We start from the raw sequence: 11919 nt of genomic DNA, 5'->3' as shown, positions 1-11919 counted from the left end.
ACATTAAAAAATGGAAAATAAAAAAAAAGACGGGTGAGTAATGTCGTGGATAAAACCGGAAAGACGTGGGACATTCTCACTTTCTTTCTCCACTTTTCATTCGGCGGAAATATCTCGATGCTGATGATGATGGACAGCACGCCGCCGCCGGCAACTGGTTACTAGCTGACTGTGTGTCGAATTGTAATTGATACCAAAAATTGAAACCACAGAACGGACAATGTATACATCTATTACTCTCGATGTAACTTATTCTATTTCTATTTCCCAGGCACATTGATGTTGAAGTTCGTGTTAGGTAAACACAGCTCGGCGAAAACAAAATTACCCCCAACTTGCATATATTTGCAAAGTGCATTCCCCCAGGCACATTGATTTTGAAGTCCGTGTTAGGGAAACACAGCTCGGTGAGAACAAAAATACCCCCTACTTGCATGTATATTTGTGAAGCGGATTCCCACAGGTACATTGATTTTGAAGTCTGTGTTGGGAAAACCGTAAATCGGGCCAATCGAAACTTGGCAGTTAGGGCTTTTAGATCACGCTTGACATTCTACAGTTATTAAACTGTTTATCTTATAGAAAATAACATTTTCTTAATTATGATAGATGCGTAGAAATATTTCCTATAAATTGATGCAAACATCTTTCCGATCTGTAAAAAAATGTTCTAGTTATAAGCATTCGGAATCTTTCATTTTTCCCTGCTTGTTCTGTGTTTAGGCAGGCAGGTAATGAATTATAGAGACTTTAAACTTTTTTCAGTTCATTCATCTCTAGCCTTGAAAAAGGCCTTTGTCTAACTTTACTTTACTCCTTATTGCCTTGAGAAAGGCACTTGATCCCTCACCGTCCAGCTCGTCGGATAACGATGTTGTCCAGTCGGTGTCCACACAAAAAATTATCTGTGTTTAGGTTTTCATTTCACCCCCATATACTCCGATTAGACGTAGTCCCATGTCGAAACTCATAACTCGAAAACGAGAAAAAAATCCTCTTCGATAATTGGATACTAGCTGACCCGGAAGACTTCGTCCCGCCTAAAATTTGTTTTTTGTTATCAATACCTTCAAACATTCATTCTTGTACCCTAAAACCTCCACATGCAAAATCTGGTTCCATTTGCTTGATTAATTCTCGAGTAATGCAGAAATTTCTCGAGTTATGCAGGAAGTTGTGTTTCATTTGTATAGCAGCCCCACCTAAGAGAGGGGGAGGAGTATCTAACCACCATAGAACCATTTCTTGTACCCTAAAACCACCACATGAAAAATTTGTTTCCATTTGCTTGATTAATTCTCGAATAATACAGAAATTTCTCGAGTTATGCAGAAATTTGTGTTTCATTCGATGGCAACCCCCCTTAGAGAGGGAGGTGGAGAGACTAACCACCATAGAAACATTTATTGCACTGTAAAACCTTCACATGCCAAATTTCGTTTCATTTGCTTGATTAATTCTCAAGTAATGTAGAAATTTGTGTTGAATTTGTATGGCAGCCCCTCCCCCCTTAGAGAGGGGGGAGTAGTCTCAAACTATCACCAAAACCTTCCCCGGCCCCAAAAACCCCTACATACCAATTTTCATGTTGATCGGTTCAGTAGTTCCCGACTCCATAAGAATCAGACAGACAAACAGACAGAAATCCATTTTTATATATATTATATATAGATGTTATGTAAAAAACGCTCAGCTTACGAGAAAAAATATTAAAAAAATGTTGCCCTTTAACCATGTGGGGTAAGACGGACATGTCCATGAACTTCAAATGTATCTTTGAAAACTCATGTTTACCAAAACTTAAAAGCAGTTTCTTACAGTTCAATATACTGGTTTTCGAAATAAAAGGCCAAATGTTTTGTAAAAATGTGTTTTGTCATGTTTTTACTGAAATTAAAACAAGCCGAAAAGTCCTTTTTTCGTTTCCCTATTCCACTTTTGATCATTATTCATTGCCACAGGGCGGTTCAAATATTATAGAATAACATGTCGAAGCTATTTTCATTAGCATAAATCTGAAAAACCGCGGTTCCTCTACCAATACAATCAATATTTACGAAAACAATGCATACTTTTTGCAAGTGTAACTTTAAAAAAAAAATCGTGGGGTTGTATCCGAGACACGACCGCTTAGAACATAGGACTACGCAATATTTTTTGACGTAGAACTACGTCTTTGTATATTGTATACTGTATTTTGTATACTTTGTATACAATGTATATTGAATTCAAACAATGTCCAAGCACCAAATTCAAACCAACAAAACGTTTCCTTGAATGTACCTTGATGAAATATTCTTGAACCCGTTAGCGTAGAAGGTACACATTTTAATTATACAGTAGAACCACGATTATCCGCGAGCGGATAATCCGCGGTTCTATAGTAATTCTATAGAGTTTCCTGAAATTTGTCAGTGACAGGTAGGCATTTGGTCTTTTGTTTTAGTCATAGCTTTCATATTATCTGACCACTGATGTACACGATCTTACAGATGGATAGTTTATTGATTTTTTTATAGTTTTCCTGAAATATCTTTATTTCGTGTTTGCACCTTATTTTTAGTCCTTTATCGCGTTATCCGCGATTTTCGTTACTCGCGGTGATCTTGTCCGGCTATTTCGCGGATAATCGGGGTTCTACTGTATTAAAAAATGAACTTGGTTCAATCTGACTGAACGGATCAGTGAAAAATGCTGGTCTTCTGTGTGAGTGATCGCAAAATGTTCTATTTCAAAGTGCGGTTTAGACTGTAGTGATTTGTATGGGGGCTGCCATACAAATGAGACACAAATTACAGGGGGCACACAAACACAAACTTCTGCATAACTCGAGAATTAATCAAGCACAATTTGGGATGTAAGGGTTTTTGGGTATGAGAAATGTTTCTATGATGGTATGACACTTCTCCCTCCTCTGGAATGGAGAGGAGGTCCCATAAAAATATTACACATATTTCAACCAAAATTATTCCAACCGAACATGACAATTGAAAATTTTCGGGAAACTCTGAAGGAAGAAGGGAAAATTCGGAAAATTAAATTGAAATATGTTCTACAATTGCATAGTGACAAGTGCTGTTAGTCCATTTGATGTTTGCGCTAGCGAAATTGATCTTTGTTCGAAACTCGAAATGGATTTTAAAATGATGAAACGCATTCCTATATCTCCTTTTATCTATACCAAAAAAGGATCGCCGGATGTGTTGATAAGAGCAGAACTCGAGGAAGGAATTGTCCGATTTAGGGCTGTCTTTATTCTATCATATTTTCTGTATAAAACATTCATTCCATGTAACGGAGAAACATGTCATTTGCAAGTGGTTCAAAAATCTTGAACGAAAATTGTGTCTGAAAATAATCTGATATTATAATGAGTTTTGTTAGAAATACTAAGAATTTTATAGTAAAAGGTAAATTCAACGGGGTCGATTAGAAAATCAATCAATGAACAGTTCTGCGATTGGATCCATGAACTTGCTCATAGTAAGAAAACGTGAATGCTTGAAGGTATTGATGACAAAAAACAAATGTTTGGCGGGACGAAGTTTGCCGGGTCAGCTAGTCCATAATAAATGTATCGGTTCAAGTACAAACATTTTATGTAACGCTTTCAGCAGGGCTGATGCGAACTAATTCTCAAACAAATATGAATAAGTTTAACAGGATACGTGTACACCTTGTTTGCGAATACCTAATAACAATGTGATTTATATTTCACAAAGGTGTTGCAGATCCCTACCTTCTTCATAAAACGATGATTATATGCATAATCTTTCGGGAAACGCCAAAAAACGTTTTGTTAGTTCCCAGTATTTCAGAAAAAAACATCAAGTTCAATTGTTCCATGTTGTCTAGGCATAACTGTCCCACCACTCATTTCAAGTGAGTGGAACTCTTCACATTTTATTAAACAATAGTTTACTACTTATAAAAAATCTGGTGGATTGCCAAGTTGAATTGCTTGAAGCTTCTGGTGGACAAATATGCTGAAATCTTCGATTGCGTTTTTCTCAGTTACTGATTTTGGAACATGTGCCAAGTATGCATAGAGCGGCAGAATACTGAAAAAACAAAATGGAAGGTTCGATAATTGCAGAACGCGGAACTTCAAGTCCGTTTCGAAATCATAAAAATGTCACATGGTCCGGTCTAACTGAACACCGATAAATTTCGAAACAAATTTCAATGAAAACGTTCTTCGTCTTGGTATATCAAGAAGAGAAATTTGTTGCATCGCGTGCGACAGTTCGACGCGCTTAAATACATCAGTAACATTTTAAAACGCTGAAAAAAAGTCACAGGAGGGTTGTGTCCGAGACACGTCCGCATAGTTGACGTAGGATTCCGTTAGACTATCTGTTGATTTTGGATATGTTTGAAGATCTACATCGTTAAACTCTTTGATAATGATTTGGTGGCCCTGAAAAGGGACGTTATGTTTGTGGGGTATTGTATGTTAACTCCACCAGTGTTTACCGAGTGATGATGGCAGAAGGATGATAGACAGTCGTTGGATGGTGCGTATCAGATAAGATATCGAAGTGGAACGAGATATGATGAAAACCACCCTCTGTGATCCTACACGAGATGCCTCGTGTGATATGTATGTATGAAATAAAGAAAAAAAACTCACCAGTGTAATATAAGATAATTACCAATACCGAACACTATTATCATTTTCTCTCATCGATAAAAATATGTTACAGGCAAACCTTTTTTTGTGCGGGGGATAGGGACCGCATAAAAAAATCGCATAAAAAATAGTGGAAAACTTCACCAGTAGCTTTCAAAAACCGTGTTCGGTACACATTTTGAAAACAACTTTTTTTGTCCGGTACATAGGGACCGCATAAAAAAAGTTTCCCTCAAGAAAATAACTGAAATCCACGCCGTTCACCGTTCAATTTCCTTTTGTTTCCCTGCTTTGCGATGGGACACTTTGCCTCTTCGGTTGCGAGTGGCTGTTTTGTGCTTTTAGTTGCATGCCGAAACGTGATGCTGTTAGATATCATGTCATGCGAAAACTTAGAAAAACTTAGAGCATTTGATGGGAGGAGGGGAATGATTTCAGAAGTGGATAATTAAGACGCAAATATGCTTTTTTCGCACTGAAATGCATATGGACGATATGGACTAAATGAACGATAACTTCGTCAATAATCCTTTTTTTTATCCCCCTCAAAAAAACCGCACAACAATAGGTTTTACTGTACTGTACTGTACTGATATAGAGAAAACATATTTGAAATGGAAAAGGTATTTTTTATAATTTTTTATTTCTGAGTGTTTATTCAACCCAATGCGAATTTTAACTGGACTAACAACACCTAATACTATGTGTAAAAGATATGGGAAATCACTTTTTCGAATATTTCTTCACTTTTCCAATTTTTTTCGCCGTATAAACTTCCCTTGGGTGAAAATGAACATAACTAAACAGACAGCTTAAACCAAACGACCCGTTCTCGAGCGGGAACACACCTTGGTTTTTAATTTTAGGAAATTAACATAAATCGTTTCATATATCAAGTCATTTTAACACAACTTCTACCATACACAATTTAACACCTACACTTGTGCTAAATTTTTCACAATAAACGATCGGTCATTGATATGGAATTTCACGAAGCAACCCCCGACTTGCATATATTTGCAATGCCGATTTCTCCCAGGCAGCTTGAGTTTGATGTCTTTGTTAGGGAACATATTTCGGTAGGAACAAAGCTCCCCCTACTTTAATGTATTTACAATACCGATTTGATGTCTTTGTTAGGGACCCGTCGCATGTGTCGTCAATTTCGACCAATCAGAAGTGGGTATTTCCTTTAGGATAGGGGATAAGATTTTTCAATTGTTCGATAGTTAGTTTCATGACGTATATTATTTTCTTCAATATAAAAAATTGTTATGGAGAGCCGAGATCGATTGACGCAAAAAATTGCATCAATCCATCATGAAATGACTGAGCGCGTTTGAAATTGGACAATTTTCACGATGTAATCGATTTTCGATTTTCAATTTGTACCCCTATATGTTCCCGAAAGACGTAATCCTACGTCAAAACATTGAGCGAAAAAATCCCGACTTCATGAAGCAATTCCCGACTTTTTCCCGCATTTCCCGCTTTCCCGAATGAGCACCCTGGTTCAACCGAGTCAAAGATGGTCAGATAAGTTTTCTAATATTTTCGGAATGACCTGAATCATTTGGAATCACTTAGCGGTATAGAGATTCTGTGCAAAATTTTTGAAGTGTTCTGCAATGCCAAATATGGCACATTTGTTTTGATGTGATGCGATCTGTTTCTTTTACTTGAAGTATACCATTTTTAGCACTACTACTTTCGAGGATTCCCTACTTTAGCAACAACATGCACCAGCTTCAGATGTCCTCCACCAAAAATCCACCGCGTGCGGCGCATCGGGAACGAAACGCACCAAGAAAACAACAACCTTCGCAAACCCCGAACGATCGTCAATCATTGCTACACAACAGCATAAAGTAACTGAGAGGCTCGGATTATATGCGGCGAATGTTCGGCTAAAGAGAAACACCCCTAACAACGCACAATAGCATCATCGTAACAGCATCAAGCAGTGCCAACTTGAATGATCACACGGTGACGTATTCGAAAACACATTTTTGTTTTCTACGCGCGCGATTTGAATTCCGCGAAGAGAGCACCACATGACAACATTTTGCACACTCAAACTCACCGAGTCACTCGCTCACTCAATATCTCCCGAGTGGTCGAGCCGCCGTTCGTTTGCGGGTGAGAAGAGAGACTCACGCTTGCACCCATTCAAAGTAGGTCAAGTTTTCAAATCATCATCTGCTCAAGGCAATCCGAATGAACACCAATCCCCCGCATACCCCACAACACAGCATTCATTCCAACCCAAACTGCCAACCCCGATTCGGTTTGGGGTAGATCATGCACATTTCGCAATGGGATTGAAGGCAGCATCCGGTTCCAAATGGTCCCGAAGGGCCGACCGAAAGGGAATGTGAAAGTTCAACAACTTTTACCGGGTAGGGTTTGTTTTCGCGCGATTTTCACCTTTTTCGTCGTTTTAGTCCCACTCTCTCACATGTTCCGATTCGTTTGTAGTGAGAGACAGAGAGACCCCGTTGAAGGTTTAACTACTCGAGTGTAGTATTGGCAACAGCAACAGAAATAGTGTTCAATGCAATGGTGTGTTCATTGTGCCGAGTGTTCATTCGTACGGCCGATCCACGCGAGCAGCGTGGTCGTGATTCTCCTGACACGGACACTTTCGGTCGCTCGCGCTCAGTCAATCTGTGGCTTTTGATTCGCGTTGACGTACGGTTTGTTGATTGTGTGATTCTTTTCGGTTCGTTTTTTCGCCACGGGTTCCTCGGGAACATCTCGCCTGTGGAGAGTACCGCAATTATCCCAGCCTGTGTGTTATATTTGTTTTGTTTTTATTTTTCTTATATTTATTTTTCCTAGTTTTTCGGTGATTTTTGTTCTATGTTGGTGTGTGTTGGTGGTTTATTTTTCTAATTCGGCCCCGCGAAGTGCTTTTCGTGGTTCTAATTGTTTGCGGCGGTGGAAATCGAACCCGATCGGGCAACGTGTGCGCGCAGTTTCGGTTTTGGTCGGCGGTTCCGACTCGAAGGCGATTCCTTTTCGAGTTATGTTTTTGGGGGGCAATTCTCCGTTTCCGTTTGCCTCGCACAAAACGCCCCCCTCAGAATCGAGGCAACAGTTTGAAAGTTTGCGTACACACTGATGAAGGCAAAACAACTATGAAAACTATGACAATTTGAAGGCTTCTGACAGCAGCACAGAGAGGAAATCAATTTATTGTGCTCGAAAGCGGTCAACTGGAAACGAAACAAAGTCAAAATCGGATTCAGTTCCCGGAAAATTATCGAACCCATGTCAGGATGGGACCCAAAGAATTGGATTATTATCCCCGCGTGGAGTTCTGGTGCAGATTAATTTAATAACCCAAAACTATGGATTACGGCTCAGATCTTGGTTTCAATCCATCCACTAGACAGTAGCTGAACGCGCACTGTGTGTTTAGAAAGTGAGTTTAGTGCACGACGCCAACATTTACAAAGAAAGAAAACGCAAGAAAAAAACACATGCAAATTTTGCGAAAAGAGAAATATGATGATTACCATTGAATCAGTGAGTTAGTGAATATTCTTCTTTCATGTTTATTCGTTTTATTGACCAAACCGTGCATTGAAGGAGAAGCTAATGAAAAATTCAGAAAAAGCATAAATAAGCATCTGAAGCTGGAAAGTCCATAAGTGTTCGGGATCGGGATTGTGTTTTAATTGTATCGTCATTTATCACGGTTGACGAGAGATAGAAAAAGTAAGCAAAATGTTGGTGCAACCCACGGATTGGGAAGTGATGGATGCTGCATCCGCGTGTACACACACTCGCTTATATCCGGTGAGAAAAGATTTGCAGAAGTGAGTGAACGACACGACCCAAAGAGAACGCGTGAGACGTTCTTGCCACATTGAAGTGAATGAAAAATTACCGGCAATTAACCGACAAAGTTTTGGCTTGAAACCGCAGTGAGTGGGCAGGAGTGAGAGTGGAGAAAAATATTCGGAAAATCGTAACACGGAGGTGAGAATGAAGTAAAACAAAGCCGCGTTCGGTGTGACACACATTTTATTGAAGACAACAAACAAAAAGGAAGATCTCAGCTTGGATTACCGCCATTTCTTTCGGATCATCAACGTTGACAACCCGCGTCGGACAGCCCGATAAAAGCGGCTGCTATCGGTTCGTTCGACAACGATCCTCAAGGTGAGAGGCCCAATCGCTTTTAAATTGATTTCGTGATATGGTTTGCCTTCGTGTCAGAGTCGTCAGTAAGCAGCCGAGGCAGCTAGGAGGTTGGATGTCCTTTGGGCCGCCGTAAAGTTGATTGCTTTGAATGACGTTCTCGTCGAGATGATGATGATAATGCGCTCACAAGCGAGCACACTTGTCGCGTCTCGCGTTCAGTGTGTGTATGTGAGTTTGTGCACTAAAGGGCAGCCACGCGATCTCTGCGTTCGCACAAAATAGCGTAGGATATGCGCATGCGATTGTGCGACTTGTGGACACAAGGAGACACTGCTGCTGCACTTGCGTGAGTGAGTGTGACACTGGGATCACTGGGCGAGTCCTATATGACATAATGGACTTGAACAGGGATTTTTGTCTCACGACTGGGGTTCGGTAGTGTTCTCGGGGATATCGATTACTCGAGAAGTGCTCTGCAGATTTTTTTTAAGATTTTTTAAAGTGTTCTAATTAATTCGAGTGATCTTTCCACAAGGACTTTTTTCTCACAGAGCTCAATTGTACTGCTGACTCCTATGAATTTTGTAAACCATCTAAATCCAATGTAAAGATAATCTCATATATTTTAAGATACGAGAAAAAAATCTTTGGGCAGTTTTTTTTTTAATTCAAAATGCAAAATATATATAACTTTTTTTTGTACCGCGAAAAACACTCTAAAAATCTGAAAAAAACACATATACCTAAAATAGACCTATAAAGAAATTTGAATACTGAATCTCAAAATAAAAAAATGATAATTTAAAATTAATTTAAATTTTTTTTTAGTATTTGATTTTATATATGGTACTACTGTCAAAATTGCATATTTAGTACCCAATACAATATTTTCCATACAGATGGTGATCTAGTTTGGGGGCACTTTTTACTCCTCACCCAGCCAGACTCTTTGGAAATATAAAACCATTTTTTTTTGTACCGCGCTGAAAGAAATCAGGGAAAAAATCACACATATCTAGAAAAGCCGTAGGAACACATTTAAACATGAATTAGAGTAGTACTGAATTTTTAAATCCCAAAAAAAAAATTCAAAATTTCAATGTTTTCCATTTTTTTTCTGACAATAATCCCATTAAATCCAATCATGTCATACCATAGTATTTAGCCGAAATTTTGATAGTAGTCCTAGTTCCACTGTCAGCCTAGTGAATGTTATGGAGTAAGCCAAACTTGTGACCACTAGTTTTGTAATGACTAAACTTAGAAAACTGCTTCTCCTAAATTTACGACCACTTATTTGACTACCTTGAAATAGATCCAATGTTTTTGATGTTTATGATGTGATTTTTGGTGAGATTAAAAACAATGTTTATTGAGAACAAATTTATAAAAAACGTTTTGTTATCTTCTTCTTATATGGCACTAACGTTCCTAGAGGAACTCCGCCGTCTCAACGTAGCATTACTTGCGTCATTTTCATTAGTACTTAGTTGAGATTTCTATGCCAAATAACACGCCTTGAATGCATTCTGAGTGGCAAGCTCTAGAATACGCGTGACCACAGTGCAAGTCAGAGGAAATTTCTTTGAAGAAAAATTTCCCCGACCAGAACGGGAATCGAACCCGAACCCCCGGCATGTTAGGTTTGACGCTAACCACTCGGCCACGGGAGCACCACAGTCACGTTTTGTTGTTGTTTGTTGAATTGAACAAAACAAACCGAAACACCAGAATTCACTCAAATTAATTCCGAATTTGTAAGCTTTAGAAACAGAAGCTATCGAGAAAGCATAGACCCGTTTTTTATTTGACCCCTAGGAAAAACTGTCCTAAATAAGGGTGGGCTGAATGGTCGGATTTTTTCATAAACGCCATAATATATATCAAAAACTACAAAAATTTGTAATTTTTGAAACGCTGGGTCGATTTTTAACCACTTACCAACAAATGATAGGTATTTCAGTATACTTGAAATTAACGATTAAAAATTGTATCTTTCATTTTTTAGGTTTCATTTTTTACGGTTTTTGAGGTGTCGGAAAGCCGAGTGATTTTTACATTCTGCGTAATATAGAGCAATTTCACGTTTAATAAGATGACAAAAAGTAAATTATGACGCGACCCTCTTCGATTTTATTGAAATTTGGTTCATATGACGTTAGCTACCCAAAATCATATTGGGGAACATAACATTCTAAATGCAATGTTAAAATATGTTACTCAAACGTTGGATTTAATATTAGGTTGGGGAAAAAGTAATACAGTATTTTTGGGTGAATCTCAAAATATTTTTAATATACCTTGGATTGTCCTATTTGGGTCAAACATGAACCGTTTTGTAAAAAAACCGGATTCTCATCAGGAGAACGTAGGTTCGCCTCCGTGTCCCACAATACGTAATCATGCTGAGCCTAAATTTTGGGAGGAAAATCTACGTAGGCGTAATATAAATGCAGGCAAATCATCAAAATTGTTTCATCTTGTAAGCAGAACAAGAAAAAGTTTGAAAAAGTCACTAAAATGACAAGTGACGATCTCTACTCCACTAAAGCGTTGCAGTAGTTAATTTCCAAAGGATAAGAACAAAGACAATGTGAACTGGCTGACAGTCATCCGTGTGGTGAAATCGAAACTCGGAATACTTATGTTCGAGTATAGCCACGGCCCGATGATCCCTTCTTTGTGTTAGACTTGAAGAAGCGATTAGGAGACCCTTCACCTCTTTTTGGTCGAACTCAAATGTGATTTTACATCCACATGGGCACATCATTTCCGGTACGAAGATGATATTGATTACGACCTGATCAGCGACGATGAATCATAAGTTTTTTTTTCTACCTTTTTTATAGTATTATTGTAGTTATGATTGAGACTAGAAATACATCCAATTTTAACTTTCATTCTGCCAAAGTGAACTGAGTGCCTGCGTACAAAAACTAAAAGTCACTTCTTTCCATATTTATGTGTCGTTTTAGAGATATTCATAATCTCAGTGCTTCGCAGGAATCCTGTTTGTAACACGAAAGCGATACAATAATAGATTTTATCAGCAACAGTCAATTAGTAGGAGCCCAAAATTCAAATTGAAATATCTCAGAAGAATGTTTTTTGCGCTTAGTTCGTTTTGGCAGAGC

At 38.5% G+C, this 11919-nt stretch overlaps 1 protein-coding gene across 1 annotated transcript in view; it reads left to right on the top strand.

The window, feature by feature from the left end:
• The first annotated feature begins 7312 nt into the window (after positions 1–7312).
• The window catches only part of LOC129771853 (ecdysone-induced protein 74EF-like), a 208912-nt gene continuing 204305 nt past the window's right edge, over positions 7313–11919 (top strand). Inside the window, exon 1 of the mRNA XM_055775946.1 lies at positions 7313–8803. The gene's annotated coding sequence lies outside the window, so the exon portion shown is untranslated. The remainder of the gene's footprint in view (positions 8804–11919) is intronic.

Source organism: Toxorhynchites rutilus, chromosome 2, assembly GCF_029784135.1.
Source record: "Toxorhynchites rutilus septentrionalis strain SRP chromosome 2, ASM2978413v1, whole genome shotgun sequence".
Classification (NCBI taxonomy): Eukaryota; Metazoa; Arthropoda; class Insecta; order Diptera; family Culicidae; genus Toxorhynchites; species Toxorhynchites rutilus.
The sequence above is the reverse complement of the archived record's forward strand: the minus strand, read 5'-3'. Positions and strand labels throughout refer to the sequence as shown.